Below are 14592 nucleotides of genomic sequence, written 5' to 3'. Positions count from 1 at the left end.
ATATATATATATATATATATATTATATATAAAGATTTTCGACTCTCTTGATAGGAATACAGAAGGTGATATATCGGACATAGCACTCAAAAAAGTGGCAAACCATATACACGTGTTTCGGGTTGGCCCATCATCAGTATGGTGCAGCCAAGTGCAAGTATAGGCAACACTTGGTTGTCAAAATAACTACAAATGCACAGAGCCATCAGCAGAAGCCAGCCGCGCATTTGTGATTTCAGTTAATAGATCTTGTGTTTACAAGAATACTACTAACAACACCACGGAGGCAGCTATAGCTATCTGCGTGACATCCGGTTCCAGGAAATCATACAGATATAAAGATGTTTGAGTGTCTTGATATAAATACACTTGACAACTAAGTGTTGCCTATCCTTGCACTTGGCTGCATCATACTGATGGTGGGTCAAAAGCCCGAAACACATGTATATGGTTTGCCACTTTTTTGAGTGCTATGTCCGATAAATCACCTTCTGTATTCATATCCAGACACTCGCAAATCTTTATATCTGTATTATTTCCTGGACCCGGATGTCACGCAGGTAGCGATAGCTGCAATAAACACAATGGGAACAAAAACACGGCAGAAACAACAGGAACAATGGTGACTCAAAGAACATCAATACTAGAAACAACAAATGCAATGAAAACTGGTCTGGGGGTTAATACAACAAGATCTTTGAACAATATTGTCAGGTTGACAGTAAATATCAATGAGCAACTGTTTTCCATGGTGATTTCAGGGCACCGCATGATTCAATGAAACTGATGTAATTCAATCCCTTCAAATGATTTCAGACAAAAATTCAAGTAGGTAAAATAATCTAAATTTCACCTGTTCACCGAGTGCGATTTTTTCTTTAAAAACCAACAGTTGTTTTGGTGTTGCAATGAGTATGAAGATTAATTTTGTTTCGGATGGTTAAATGTTTCCTCAATATTTTGATAAAGGACCCCGCACATTTCTTATGAGAAATGGCTTGCCTTGAATTTGCCGAAATTTTGATATGTTGTAGTTCTTGATGTGCTGATTGAAAGTGTCCACAGCCAAAGCTCAGAATTATACAGTTTTCGAGATGTGAACCTTTGAATATAGATTTTTTCCGAAAGAAAGTTTTTGTCTTTTTACCACTCCATCTTGAAGAGAGCCAAAAACTTTCTTTCCCAAAAATCAATCACTCCTAAAAATATAACCCCTTCAATTCAGATTTTTTCCATTTTTTGCAGTTTTTGCTCATCAATCGAGAGCTCTCATTTCTGGTTGGGATAGAATTTGGATGTTCAGCAACCAGAATTAGTTTTACGAATAATCTTCTTCGGTTATAGTAGATGCCGCCATCGATAATTTTTCATACACTGCTTCACACTATCTCGATAATCTGAGAATGTGGTGCTGTGACATTTTCCTCAGATAGGCTCAAAATGGATGATAGCATCTCACAGCATCTATGTCTTCCATACCTGAGAGTACTGAGATAGAATGAAGGGGTTCAGGTATTGGAAGCGATCTATTTTGCGCCGTAATATGTTACCTAAAAATGGGGTGTTCCATCGCGAGTGGCGGATAGTGTATATCACTTTGGCCAACCCTATTCAGGTGGTAGGTGCATTTTGAGCATTTCCATCTGTCCTGAGAGTTTCATCGTTCCACCTCGAATATTACGGAAGAGACGGGGGTGTTTCCATAAGAAGTGAGACAAATTCGGATTTTTCAAGACTGAATTTTTTTCATGAAAAAAGTGTATTCGTAGTAAGTTGGTAGTCCTGATCACGAATCTGAAGAAATTGCGAGCTTCTTTTGCCCCCTAATATCTTTTACCGTAAAAATGGGGTGTTCCATAGGGAGTGGCGGACGGTATATATCACCTTGGCCAACCCCATTCAGGTGGTAGGTGCATTTTGAACATTTCCATCAGTCCAGAGAGTTTCATCGTTCTACCTCGAATATTACGGAAGATACGACGGTGTTTCCATGAGAAGTGAGACACACTGTATATCAAAAATGATTATTGACTAACGAAATTAGTTAGCTCCCTAACTATATTATTGAGGGGTAGCTATTGGAAGATAGGTTGCACTATATCGTTCACTTGAACCATTTCCAAAAAACATTCAATACTATACAGCACGAATTGTAATACTTGCCAGTGACGTCAGTGCGGGATTTTTACTGAATCATTGAAATAAAGTGATATTGCTATTGCTATAATATTTTTTTCAACAACAAAAATAGGATTACATGCATCCACTGAAAGTAGTGGTTAAACAAATTTTTCCCGCATATATGTGATCAGTAAATGATTTTTCTCAATTCTGAAACGCTATATTCCAAATGTAAAATGTTCTAAGTTACGGGTTATACAATGAGTAGCTGTGATTCATCGATATGGAACTAGAACAAAGAATTGCTGTGTAAATCATTAGAGTAAATATAGACTTCCACGGGATAGATTCAGTTGCTCACGATTTTTGAGTTATCTATTGGACTGACGTGAATAATATCCTCCCAAAAAATTGAGTTTTCTTCAGAACATTTTCTTGTTGATTCGATAAAATATCCACAGAATACTTTCTATATTAGAAGAATGAAAAATATAGATTTAGGTGAACTTTGTTGGCTTCCATCTGATTGTTTTTTCTGTAACTAGATATATATTTCTGTAATTGATAAATATAATGAATTGAAGCACGTGAAAAACAAATACTTTTCTCATATATGGGGATAGCTATATATCACATTATATAATTCTGTTTATCATTCCTCAACCGGGATATTCCGGGAATGTTCCGAAAATTCCAGACTATTACAGAATATTTGACAAAATTTCAGAATGTTTCGGAATGTCCTTGAAAGGAATGCTTTCTAATACCTTCGAATGTTCTGAACTGTTCTAGAATTGCCAGCTCTTACACTTTCAAATGCACGTGATATATTTTTCTCTGAAAATATTGGGCTTTTGAAGGAAGTAGCAGTATTACAACTATAGATTCTTTGTGGAAGTTATCTACGTAATTGGATAGCGACTTTATGGAATAATATGAAAGTTCAATTCGTACCCATGCCTCCAATAAAGCCGGAAACAAACATACGTATTCGGCAAATCGCGATTATCCGCTATCCGCCGAGCAACTCAGTAAACAAAATTATTATTTTGCCATAATAACAATAATAACTAATGCTGCTACTTTTATTGTGATGAGTTATGCTTATATGAACTCAATGGAAACGTTGAAGCCTACAAGAAGGAGATGAAAGCGGTGGATGGTATTACTTGACCGAAGCAGATAATTGTAGGTCTAAGTGAATTCCACATTGTAAAATAACTTTTGGAGGAAATCCATAGAAATCAAGAAATTCCTTTACATTTTCATAACTCGACTTCATTTTCACAAAAATAAATTGACCACAAATAGCACATGAAGTTTGCACGAATGTGTGAAAGTTTGTCCAAGCTTTCGGAAATTTAATAAATTGTTTCCATCATCAGGGATGAACTTTTTGACGATGTTTCATACGATGGTTCGGTAAACTATTGGACACAACATGTTGGATGAGCATTGATACAATACTTTTATAAAAATGGGGAAAGGATGTCTAATATTGGATGAAATATTTGATGAAAAACGTTACAGTTACAGTTACAGTTTTTCATCAAATATTTTATCCAATATTAGACATCCTTTCCCCATTTTTATAAAAGTATTGTATCAATGCTCATCCAACATGTTGTGTCCAATAGTTTACCGAACCATCGTATGAAACATCGTCAAAAAGTTCATCCCTGATGATGGAAACAATTTATTAAATTTCCGAAAGCATGGACACTATTTGTTAGTTCCATTCCTATTAGTCAGCAACGACTACCCTCTCTTTATATATATATATATATATATATATATATATATATATATATATATATATATATATATATATATATATATATATATATGGGAATGATCAAAAAGTACTAATCTATTTATCTTTTGATTTTCATGGAATTATTTTCCAGCAGCTTGACTGCATTAACCTTTCTCGATCGATTTCATATCATTTCTAGAAACATGTGAATTCGTTTTCCGATGGCATTTCAGGTTAGCTTCCCAAATTTCTGCCACCGCAGTTGTCGGTTGATTGGTCAAACGACCAACACTGACATAAAAACTTGGCAAGTTGACTTGGGTGTCACACCAATAGGTGTTTCCACTTATGTTTCGCTTGCATTTACGCAGCTATTTTTATCAAGTACTTTCTTGGTTTTTCTCATTTTGTCTTCAATCGAGGACCGCCTGCCCGGTACTGACGATGCCCAATAGGCTGAAACAGCTGTATACCGGTGGCTCTTAAATTGAAATCAATATGCGAATGATCAAAAAGTACTAATCTATTTATCTTTTTATATATATAATATGTAAACTGTTGGATAGGAAAATTTTATTTCCATCAGGGAAACTACAATAATATAAGTTGTACAGTAAAATCAAAAATATTACATGCTCATGACTTACATCTTATGTGAGGATGGTTACATTGATGTTGAAGAAGAAATGATGAGACATTGGTGAAGATAAAAATTGATATACAATTCTGAATGATTACATTTTTTTTGAAAATATATTTTTCTGTCATACCGTCGTAGACCTCGTGTGTGCAAGATTCAAATGATCGGGTTCGAGGTTAGAACTTTGAATTATGTCAGACTGACTACTGACAAGTGATAGAAGGCTTGAAATTTTTCACTAGGAGTACCAAGTGTACTCCAGTTCATAATGTGAAATTGTTCTGTTCAAAATTTCTATGATTAGATCAAAATTAAGATCTGATTATACAATGTAATTGTTCAAATTGATATTATTATTGTAAAAGTTCTTGTCTAGAGTCAATAAGTAGCAATAAATTTCACTTGGGTGATTACTGTCTGTTCTTTTGTTCATACATTTGTTGTTTTCAAAAATGTAGGACATTTCTAGAAAGGACATCTTAACTGAGATTGATTCCGTAGTTAACACTTTCATTGAGTTATAATCCATATGGTGGTCAAACTTATTTACATGGTGTGCTGAAGAGCATATTTCTAGGTGTAATCTACAGTCACTTTTGTGCGAAATAATTCTAGCACCTAATGATCGCGAAGTTTGGCCAACATATATCTTATCACATGATTGACACTACAATACTATGAACTTCAAATACTACAAACGAAATTCAAGTTGATTTATCAAGGGGACCTTGTCTTTGACTTTGCTATATATTGACTTTATGGTTAGAACTGTTTTGCTGGCTATTTTTATGTTCGATGAACTCTGAAATATCCTAGATAGTTTGGGAGTGATCTCCTTGATGAAGGGTAAGGTTGTAAAAATGTATTGGATTGGGGCATCACTAGTTGTATTGTCATTGATAGAATGGGTAGTTACATTGGTAGTTAAATTATTGGTTTCTCGAGATGTTGGTGTATTGAACAAAATTTTATTTATCAAACGAATAGGATGAGAATTTTCTATGAAAAGATTCGAAAGAATTTTAAGGTTTTTATTATGGAAACTTGTATCTGAGATTTTTAGCACTCTATTTTTCAGTTGTTTGACCCAGTTCACCTTCATCGAATGTTTGTGATTCGATAGGTATTTCATGTATCTACCTGAGCTGCATGGTTTTCTGTACCAGTCAATTAAGACTCTGTTATCTGTTGTTCTGATGAACTTTGTATCGAGGAAAGTTACTGATTGTAAGTGATCTTCGGTTTCAATCGTGAACTGGATGTAAGGGTCGTAACTGTTTAGTGTGTTAAGAAACTCGTTGATGCCATCATGGGGTAATGAAACTGTGATATCGTCTACATATGTTGAGGTTTATCCTCTTGAATTCAAACTCCAATTATTCTAAACCAAGAAAAACTCCAGTGTTTGTTGTCTGTATTAATTGTTCACTTTCTTAGATTATTAAAACACAACCTTCGTGGACTGTATGCTATTTTACTCTGCCTGAATCGCACAAATGTTATTGTTAACACCACTTCAAATATCTAAAACCCAACATGTGGCAAGGGTCAGAAATATACCCACATACATAAGGGTGATGCAGTTATTCGATAACGAAAAAACATTCTCCTACAAATACAGGACAGTAAATGTTACCAGATCTTGAACGTCTACACAAAATATAAAAAGTTATAATATTCTGAATATACACCCCGCCTTGAAAAGGTGCCTTTCAACAGAAAATACTGAAAGAATACACTATATATGATTAAATTAAGCTACAATATATTCCACATAACAATTTGTGGAACGCATATCTTCACTCTACCGCAGCCACTTCGATTTCAGGAAGTGAACATAGTTTTGTCACGGCACGCTTCACTTCACCATTTGAAGTTTTTACAGTGGCGACTCGGACCTTCGCATCTGGACCAGGAAAAACGTTGCTAACTCTTCCCATCCGCCAATACAACGGGGCCAGATTATCATCGTTGATGAGGACGAGTTGTCCAATTTGTAAGTTGACTTTCTCCTTCGTCAATTTACATCGTTGTTGCAGTTCAGTGATGTATTCAGATGACCAGCGTGACCAGAAATGTTGAAGAAGCATTTGGAGATGTTGAAACTTGGACAGTCTGTTGGTTGAAACTTCCTGAACATCTGGGTCTGGTAACGAAGTCAAATGTCGTCCAATGAGGAAATGGAAAGAAGTAAGGACATCCATATTATTAGGCTTTCTTATTAGTCAGTGGGCTATACCTACACAGTAGGTTTAATGGACTTACGCCTATCAGAAAACAACTATTTTCCTGGCTGATACCACGAAGAGCGTTGGATTATATCCGACAGGTGTCAGTGCATGAATCTTCACAGAAAATTTCTTGTATATGCAACTGGCAATACAACTGAAAGAGTCGACCTTCAATTTTGTCACTCGTCAGTGCAGGGTAGTGACCATCATCGACCTAAAGTCCTTGATATTCCATAATTGAAAATCGGAATTCTTTCAGAGTATTTCGTTCCTCTTCCGAAGTTGGAGCGAACATCACAAAATGTCACTTCATCTAGTGGACGAGGTACTAACCAACTGCATATCCGTAATTTGCCCGATTCTTCTGAATAAGGAAGAAAAACTTTCAGACCAGCATAGTCTATACCAGTTATATGAAATGGAACGGTATGGGTTACTCTCTACTTTGGAAGTGCACCCATAACTTGTTGAAGTGGTTTGAGATTGACCCTAACATGTTACACATTGATGTGTAACCCTCTCAGCCAAATTCCTACTACCTAAAACCCTATAGTTTTCGCGAATTGAACTCAATACCAAATTTGGTCCACCGTGAAGTAATTTTTTATGCTCGGACTCAAACAGCAACAAAGACAACCTATGTTTGCTCGACAACAACATAGGATGCTCTTTCGAATAATCCAGCAGAGATGATTGTAATCCTCCTCACACCCTGAGTATCCCTTCTTCATCAATGAAGGGGTTCAATTTATGCAAATTTTCATTTGACAGACCTTTATTTCCAGTGAGGTCAGATATCTCTCTAAAAAATGATTCATGCTGCGCAATCTTCATTAGTACCTTCATAGCTTTATCTAGTTCTTCAGCAGTTAAATAGTAGGAACCCACAAGATTATCTGTTCTCACCTTGTGAGTCCACCTCAAGCATCTAGCGATTACTCTGTTCAGTCGAGTCAAGCAACTGTAGTTTTGAAATGAAAAAGTTATGGTTGAAGTCACCTGACTCATCTTGACCAACTTCTTCAATTCCGGCAAGTCTTCGCTGATTAACGCCATTCCACCGGGCCATTCAGACCTTTCTAATGAAAGCCACTCAGGACCATTCCACCAAATATTTTGATTTCAGCAGGATGCATACCTCTTGATATAATGTCTGATGGATTATGTTCTGAACTAACATAGTGACGTTCTTGTGAAGTGGAAAGATTCTGTACTTGAGCTACTCTATGACTTACAAATGTCTGTAGTCGATGAGGAGAGATCTTTATCCAACCAAGAACAATAGTTGAATCTGTCCACAAGTAGGGGTTATCAAATTGTATTGATAAAGATTATTTGACTGCTGTAACCAGTTTAACGAGCAGAAGAGCTCCACATAGTTCCAATTTCGGGATCGTGATGGTCTTTAGAGGTGCAACTTCGTCCTTAGAACAGAGAAGGAATACCTTGATTCTACCATCTGTTCCAATACTTCTTAAATATACACAAGCGCCATATGCTTGCGATGATGTATCTGAAAATATATGGATATCCACTTGAACATAATTCGACATTAGTGTATGTCTTGGTATGCTCAATTCATTCAGAACGGAGAATTGAGATTGCAATTTTTTCCATTGGTAATCCAAATCCAATGGCAATGTTTCTTCCCAAGATAATTTTTCACACCACAGTTTTTGCATCAGTATCTTTGCTATCATAACACAAGGTACTACAAAACCGAGTGGATCAAATATCTTAGAAATATCAGATAGTATTGTTCGTTTTGTATTTTTGTTTCTATTTATTGGAAAATCTATTGAAAATTTCAAGATATCCTGTTTAAATTGCCAATATAATCCCAAAGTTTTACTTTGATCCTTTCCTTCGAAATGAACAACATTGTCATCAACCAGAGTACTATTGATTTGTTGAAGGAGGCCCTCATGGTTTGACACCCATTTTCTCAAGTTCATTCTGCCCGCTCGGAGGATGAAGGAAATGTCCCGACATAAGGCAAGAGTCGTCTCTGCGGATTCCGCACCAGTTAACATATCATCAACATAGAAGTCTTTTGAAATTACCTCAGCGGCGGCTGGATATTCAGATGAATGCTCAATGTCTAGTTGTTTCAAGCATCGTATTGCTAGGAACGGGGCTGACCGCGTTCCATACGTTACGGTATTCAAAGTGTACTCCTTCAACTCATAAGCAGGATTTGGTCTCCAAACTATTTTTTGATATACTCGAAACTTTGCATCAATCCATACCATGCGGTACATATTTGCAATGTCCGCGCATAACACCACTGAATGTTTTCTAAACCTCAATAAAACCATAAACAAATTATCTTGTAACTTTGGCCCTGTTTATTGAATATCGTTCAGAGAAAGTCCAGAAGATGTTTTCGAGGAACCATTGAAGACTACTCGAAGTTTTGTAATTGAGCTACTTTCATTGAGTACTCCATGTTGAGGTAAGTAGAAGGATGATTCACTTACTAATCCTTCAATCTCTGACGTGTGTCCCATTTTAAAATACTCCTTCATGAATTCTACATATATTTCTCGCAATCGCGGACTTTTTTGCAGTCTTCTTTCTGGAGCTATGAATCGGTTGACAGCATAGTGTTTTGATTCGCCCAGTTCAAGAGGAAATCGTTCGAATGGAATTTGAACAATAAACTTACCATCTTCTCCCTTTTTCGTGGTTTTACAAAGATGTCTCACACTCCCGGACTTCTCTCGAAAGAACTGGTTCAGGATTAGGGGTAGAATATATTTCCCATCAGGGTCATGTTACACCGAACAGTACTTTCGTGTCTCATCAATGTGAGCGGACCTGACACCACCCATCCCATGTGAGTTTTCTAAATAGTTGGTTGACCTCTTCCCAACTTGAACTGACCCACACATAACAAATCATAAAATACTTCTGCACCAAGAAGCATATCGATTTTTCCTGAATAGGCAAATCCAGGATCAGCCAATTTAATATTGGTTGGAATATCCAAATGTGGAATATGAAGCACCTGACTTGGGATCGAATCACTAATTGTAGGAACAATCAAACATGAAATTTTCCTTTGAAAGTCATTATAACAAGATTTGAACATGACGGTGCCCTCATCCTTGATGTTGGTAACATCTTGATTTATACCAACGATCGAAATATTGACAGGATATTTTTGTAACCTCAATAGTCCAAAGAAATCTTTTGTGATGAGATTATACTGGGTTTTTTTGTCTAACAATGTCCTACAGTGATGAGAAACTCCATATGAACCAAAAACCTCAATAACTACCGTCGACAATAAGACGTCATTACTTCCAACACAAGAATCCAAGAAAAATGTTTTTACCTGTTCGTACGGTTCCGGTTTGGATTTCTCAGATCTAGTTTCGATTTGAGTATTGTTTTGATGAGTCGCTATTGATGAATTACTTACAGTATCATAATGTTGAGTATAGACATCATGATGCAACAGCGAATGATGTTTAGCTTTACACTTTCTGCATGTACCTGCATTACACTCCTTACTTATATGATTGGCTTTCCTCAAACAGTTCAAACAAAGCCCTGATCTTTTAGCTTGATCAAATCTCGAATGTAATGTCAGTTTCAGAAAATCAGGATAATTCGTTATATAATGTTTACTATTACAAAACCCACAACATTGTCCTGATGTACCCAAAAATGTTTTATCAACCTTAGATTTCGTTTGGTATCCAGACTCATTTTCTTCATCTTTATATTTATTTCTTTCAATGTTTCCAACATATCTGTCCTATTTTTCGGAAATTCTTTAAAACAACCTAACGATGGAAATTTTCTTTTGGTTTTTGTTCCTCCCAAACCCTAAAGGTTATACAATCAAATTTGTCTATCATAATATATATGTAAACGAAGTGAGTGACACTTCATTTAGTTTGAATTTTCGGCGTAATAACTGATGTATAATTTATCTGTGAACTCTTTGGAATCTATGGTTCTGTGGGTCTCATGTTTCCATGTGATGAATATGTAGGTTAGTTATGTTAAAGAAGATATTGCAATTTAAACAATTAATTGGAACTGGTGAAGCAATAGCTTTAAATGTTGTTTCTCTTTTCAGGTTAGTTTGAGATTAATTAATGTTGAAGAATGTTTTGTTGAAAATGTAAAAACTGGTTTATGTAATAAAATCCTCCTCTCTTTTCAGAGTAACTCAATTTTGGTTATACTTTTACTGTTCCACAGAATATCTAAGGATAATTATAAAACACATTATATATATGATGAGTGGATCCCATGAATTATTTTCAATGACTAATTTTCCTAGCGAAAATAATGTTTTTGTTATTTTGCATGCATTTTGTTATCATGCATTTTTCTCAAGTTCAATGCAGATTCTTCATGAATTTTCTGAAAGTTCACCAACGATTTCAAATGAAAGTTGACCAACATCGGCGTATTATTATATTATCTTTCTCCCAATGGCTTCCAAACCACTTCATAATTTTCCCTGAAACATTCACCATTTCACACACTTTTTGTGCTTCTTGAAGAAGAAGCACCTTTCAGAAAATTGAATTTCTCTATATTTGGTATAGAAGAATTACTGTGTACCAGAGATTCAAATGTGTCTCTAAACTCTAACCAGTTTTCCAAATCACCACTATAAGAAGGTATCGGAATCGACGGTAACCTAGGTCTTGCAGTAAGAAAAATCATACTGTGTAGACCCTGGTGGGCTTACACTATCGGTACCACCTAGATCATGCCATTGTTCATTAGACACATTAGCAACATCAGTATTGTTTGTGATTTTACTAAAACTAGCCAGAATTTGTTTTCCTCTTGCAGTGTTTTTATAAAACATATCTTCAAAATTCAATCGACTCTCAGCTTCAAACTGATAATCCTCATCAGTAGCAACTAGATCTATCTCACTTTTCTAGTTGCTCGAATTCGTCAAGCAAACAAGAAGCTCTTTCTAATCGTGTATCTAGTTCCACTATCGAATCATCATTAACTGAGTTTTGGTTTTGAGCAAAATCCTCCAGAAACTTAATGAAATTTGTTAATTCTCCCTTAACAATACCTCTTTTGCGATTAAGAACTTTCAATTGATTTTCTGACATGATTTACTAATTCAATTTAATCACCCTGAATTGACACAGAAACTAAATGAACAGGAATAAGGATAGAATTGAACGACTCACCAATTCAGTGTAAATTGTTATCTCCGCCACTGTTTCACGGCGGCTATGCTTCACCAGATATCGTATCCACACTCGATACCGCCTTCAATGACTCGACTCCACTCCAATGACTTCCACAGAGATGCACTACGCGTTTCACGAACGCTAGTTGCACACACACACACCGATTTTGGACGGCCAGTATACAATCGGCCGATATTTAATTGGTAGCGGATGCTTGCACACCCACCGGATTTTTATCGGTCAAACAATCAGTTGCTTTGTTGTCGTAATTAGCACGCACTACCAAAACGAAGTTAATGCGTAGTAACTACAATTTCACCGAGCATTCGAGACTGGAATGGTCGGTAAAAAACCGGTGAGTATGCAAGAGTGTATTTAGTCATGTACGCCACTACTTCCCGGTACTGCTGGCGATACAGTGGCAGTGGACGGCTGCTCACCAGTATTTTACCGGCGACGGTCATCGGTCGGCGTGTGTGCCAAGTCCCGTTCCCACATGTGGTTCACTATTGGAATTTGGACGACCGGTACAAAGTCGGCCGTCCAAAATCAGTGTGTGTGCAACTAGCGTAAGTCCGTACTTTTTACCGTCCCATTAATTCTTCACTTGAAATAGTTCAATACCGATCGACAGCAAACAACAGAATTTGAAAAGCTGATAAACTTTTCTCGAATGTAATTCAATCTCCAAATATTTATCCAGGCTCGTATGGACCACTATGTTGGGATTTATCTCCTTGAATTCGAACTCCAATTATTCTGAACCAAGAAAAACTCCAGTGTTTGCTGTCTGTATTTATTGTTCACTTTATTAGATTATTAAAACACAACCTTCGTGGACGGTATGCTATTTTACTCTCCCTGAATCGCACAAATGTTATTGTTAACACCACTTCAAATATCTTAAACCCAACATGTGGCAAGGGTCAGAAATATACCTACATACACAAGGGTGATGCAGTTGTTCGATAACGAAAAAACATTCTCCTACAAATACAAGACAGTAAATGTTGCCATATCTTGAACGTCTACACAAAATATAAAAAGTTATGACTGTGTCCAATACATTATCCATCACGTATGCTGCTAATATTGGAGAAATACATGCTCCAATGGGAGTTCCAAAGATTTGCTTATGAATTTTATTATTAAAGGAGAAATATGTGCTGTCAAAGAGAAAAGTTAATAATTTGGAAAAAGTTTCTTCATCAATGTTACAATGATTACTAATAATGCTCCAATTCTTATGTATTGATCTAAGACATGCTTTTAAATAAACGTTGCTGAATAAGGAGATCACATCCAGACCAGCTATGATATAGTTTGGTGGTAAATTAGTGTTATTGAATTTTTCTGTTACTTCAAATGGATCCTTTATATGACTATGACAACAAGTACCATATAAAGAATTCATTTGAAGTTACAGAAAAATTCAATAACACTAGTCTGGATGACTAGTCTGGATGTGGTCTCCTTATTCAGCAACGTTTATTTAGAAGCATGTCTTAGATCATTACATAACAATTGGAGCAACATTAGTGATCATTGTAACATTGATGAAGACACTTTTTCCAAATTTTTAACTTTCCTCTCTGACAGCACATATTCCTCCTTTAATAATAAAATTTATAAGTAAACCTTTGGAACTCCCATGGGAGCATCTATTTCAACAATATCAGCAGCATACGTGATGGATTATGTATTGGACATAGTATTACCAGTATTATCTTTCAAACCTCTTTTTTTTAAATATGTAGACGATATCATAGTTTCATTACCCCATGATGGCATCAACGAGATTCTTAACACACTAAACAGTTATGACCCTTACATCCAGTTCACGATTGAAACCGGAAATCACTTACAATCAGTACCTTTCCTCGATACAAAGTTCATCAGAACAACAGATAACAGAGTCTTAATCGACTGGTACAGAAAACCATGCAGCTCAGGTAGATACATGAAATATCTATCGTATCACAAACATTCGATGAAGGTGAACTGGGTCAAACAACTGAAAAATAGAGTGCTAAAAATCTCAGATACAAGTTTCCATAATAAAAACCTTAAAATTCTTTTGAATTTTTTTATAGAAAATTCTTATTCTATTCGGTTGATAAATAATATTTTGTTCAATACACCAACATCCCAAAAAACCAATAATTTATCTACCAATGTAACTACCCATTCTATCAATAACAATACAACTAGTGATGCCCCAATCCAATACATTTTTACAACCTCACCCTTCATCAAGGAGATCACTCCCAAACTATATAGGATATTTCAGAGTTCACAGAATATAAAAATAGCTAACAAAACAGTTCTAACCATAAAGTCAATACATAGCAAAGTCAAAGACAAGGTCCCCTTGATAAATCAAGTGACTGTTGTTTATAGTATTCCGTGTCAATCATGTGATAAGATATATGTTGGCCAACGAGCCATGCACGTTGCGTATCAGCACCGGCAATCCTGTGATGGCACGTCTATGCTAATCTACGTGCCGGACCGGTGACGGAACGCTCTAGTGGGCGTTGGTTCATATAAATTGTATAAAAGAATATTTTTTGGTATATATCGGTACGTTTACGGTCATGGTATGGTACGGTATAGTGGGCAGAGAGAAATATCAAGCGCAACAGCTCTTGACTCTCCA

This window comes from Leptinotarsa decemlineata, unplaced genomic scaffold, assembly GCF_025532065.1.
Source record: "Leptinotarsa decemlineata unplaced genomic scaffold, Ldec_3_MD MMD2_tig00078422_RagTag_RagTag, whole genome shotgun sequence".
NCBI lineage: Eukaryota > Metazoa > Arthropoda > Insecta > Coleoptera > Chrysomelidae > Leptinotarsa > Leptinotarsa decemlineata.
This window is presented reverse-complemented; position numbering follows the sequence as displayed.